Below are 3,351 nucleotides of genomic sequence, written 5' to 3' on the forward strand. Positions count from 1 at the left end.
GTGGTTGTTCTCAAAATTTTATAAAACAGAGAAAACACACAACAACAGATAAAAAAAAAACACATATATATATATATATATATATATATATATATATATATATATATATATATATATATATATATATGAGAGATTTTTTTCATGAAAGAATAAAATATATAAAACAGAAAATATTGTGCCTTCTTTATTTTAATCTGAGATGTGAATATTTCACCATGTCTATTTTTTGGTATCACTTAAATTATTACATTATGATTATGATATAATGGAAGAAAACAATAAGGGAAGGAAGTGCAGCAAAGTACAGGAGAGCTATTCATACAGGTGTGCAGGTGATAGTGCAAGAATGAAGATGTTTGATATTTGCATCTTCCATAAAGGCTTTTATGGAATATGCTATGCTAATGGGAAAAGAAAGCCATCTTTAGTTTGTACACATCTGAAGGAAAACTGCCTCATTAGGCTTTGTTTGTATTACACAATATCAAAGTGGAATAATAATATTAGCGACGATCTTGGAAAAAACAATTATTACGGCTTAATGATCTGAGACGTCTTGTTAGGCAGCATGGTTCTGCAGGGGTAACCAGTCAAGGTTGAGACAAATAGAAAAATTGTACAAAAACTATGGCTTAAACGGCCAACAGTAAGTACCTTTTCCTTTAAGAGATAATGGAAGCATGGTTTTACTTTGTGCAAAGTTGCATCTGATTGTAACGATAACTGCCATATAAAATCAAAGTAAAAGTGCCTTGCGGGAAAGTGCAATACCACGTTCAAGTCAAAGTGTAGTTCTCATCCTGACAGAAGTACTGTAGTGTGTCTTGATGTGAATTACGCAGGAACAAATGCCGGCAAATGTCACTGAATTGAATCAAGCTATAGTGGGCCTAAGTTACTCAACAACTGTGCAGGCGATAGATAATATTGCACAGGAAATAACTACTTCAAGTTTTTGCTGCTAATTGAGTATTATCCAAGCTGCAAAATCATGGTGTATAATTAGTGTTTCCATAGAATATTAGTTTTTGTGTGTTGACATTTTCAATGTACGTCTGCCATTTAGAAATGTGTCATAAGATAACTTTACTTGTTTTGTAAAACATTAGGAGAGACTGTAGTTAGTGAAAAGGGAAACTTTGCAAATGTGCAAGACTATTTTCAGCCGTGGAATAATTGTCATTTGACACGGAAGCAAGAACTTACAAAATGCCGATTGACTTGGAGTAGACCACTGCGCTTTGGGTCACGACAGTGAGGAAATTGCAGAATAGGGCGACTACTGTGTGTTCCTCAAAGAAGACTTTTTACTGAGACAACGATCAGGATTTCTGAAACGGAGAAATGAAACACGAAGCTCTGGCAGAGTTAAATCAACACTGTGCTGAATCTGTTTGGTCTTTTCCAGAATTGGTTATTTTGTTTTAATATTTCGAACAGTTAAACCGACTCAAATTTTTGTTGATGTAACTCTGTAAGAATTAAATTAATACCAGTGTTGGCGTAAATCTGCCAAATTGCTGCTTCTGCTGAAACTGAATTTCTGCGTAGATGTTCTCTGCATGCTCTGTTAATCTTCCCTTCAGATTGGATTATTAAAGAAGCCATCAGAAAATATTAAACTCCCTGCTTTCTGCTGTAACCAATTAAAAATAAGTTCTTAGCTGAAATAAATGAAAAACATAGGGGAAAAAATAGAAAAAAAGATGCTAAATAAGTAGACTTTATCTTTCATGTGTGCTAAATAACATTTTAGTTGAAGTAAAAAGTGTGAGATAATTTATTTGCCAAGGAATTATCTAAACAGATAATTAAAGAATATAAAAGGAGCATCAGTCTAAAAACAAACATCTTTTTGTCCATGAATTATTGGAATAGCATTGTTGCTGATCAGCTTTTTGCACGTTTTCACAAGAATCTCTATAGTTTTTTTGTTTTTTTTTGGTGATGAGTTCAAAGTCTTTTGATGAATGAAAAAGCCAGAGGTGAGTGTCGACACTCCTTTGCATGGAAAGTTTACTTGACCTCAGTCAGCTCCAAACATGCGGTCTCTGCTATCCTGGTCACATTCCTCAACTGCACATTCACGACTATATTTACATCGCGGCTGCAGCTCCCCGCGAACCTCCACCTGTCCCCATTTGTTCTTCCAAATAATAACCAAAGTATCTATTTAACTAAATTGTACTGTCCTACAGAAAGTGTCAAAACTTAAGTTGTTTAGTAACTTGCAAGCTGAGCCCAGCGCTGACAAAGGCATAAGCATATGAACAGTTTTAGAAATTTCATTCAAAGTAAAGAAAGAAATAAGTCAGATTTTGATTTTCTGTATAGATAGATAGATAGATAGATAGATAGATAGATAGATAGATAGATAGATAGATAGATAGATAGATAGATAGATAGATAGATAGATAGATAGATAAGCAAAATTGAATGCTTTCTACAACATAAAGGGAGTTGGAACCTCTGCCTCTTAGATCATGCTGCTCAGCCAAAGTCAATCATGAGGAATGAAGGATGTTAGTCGGACAGGTAATCAACTTGAGAATGACCCCAATGTAAGAGTAAAACCATAGCAGCTGAATATTATTCAGCCTGATTTAAAGGACAAGACAGTCTGCTGGGAGTTAGACAGGCGGCACCTGGACGTGCTTTAGTTTTAGGAGTGAAGTCTTTGGATGATTGTCATTCGATGAAACAAAAGGTTGAGCTATTTGATGATGAGGAAATTGGAGACTGGATTTCCTCATCATAATATTCCTATAAGTAAGAAGATATATATAAAAAATGTTTTGTCTAAAGTCATCATTTATTTTAATAAAAGTTGAACTTGATTAAGTTTGTCAGATTTGAAATGAGATAACTATGAGATCGGGGGGATGGAGAGCCATAAACTTAACCACATATCTTGAAGCCATTGTCTGAAAATTATTATTATTTTCAATTAAATAATACAGAAAATGAAGCACATTACTGTACAAATACAGTGCATAATGCAATAACATTTATATGGAACTATTTCAAAAATGTTCTGTATTTTGCTTGATTCATGTTTTTTTTTTTGAGACAGGCCTACACAAAGTATGGCATAATTGTGAAATGGATAGAAAGCGGTCCACGCTTTTCAATTATTATGATCCCTCTAAATGAAATCAGCTTGCCAGTTCCTTCAGAAGTCATGTAAAGATGACAATCCCAAATTTACAGCCAGGTCTTAAAGTAGTTTATGTTAAAGTATAGTCATATGTGAGAATGGCCCAGTCAAAGTCAGGATTTAAATCCTAATGAGAATCTGTGGCAAAACTTGAAAACGTCTGCTTGCAGACACACTCTACTGCCAATCTCTAG

The sequence above is a fragment of the Poecilia latipinna genome, unplaced genomic scaffold (assembly GCF_001443285.1).
Source record: "Poecilia latipinna isolate Pla-1442-1.1 unplaced genomic scaffold, P_latipinna-1.0 Scaffold1318, whole genome shotgun sequence".
Classification (NCBI taxonomy): domain Eukaryota; kingdom Metazoa; phylum Chordata; class Actinopteri; order Cyprinodontiformes; family Poeciliidae; genus Poecilia; species Poecilia latipinna.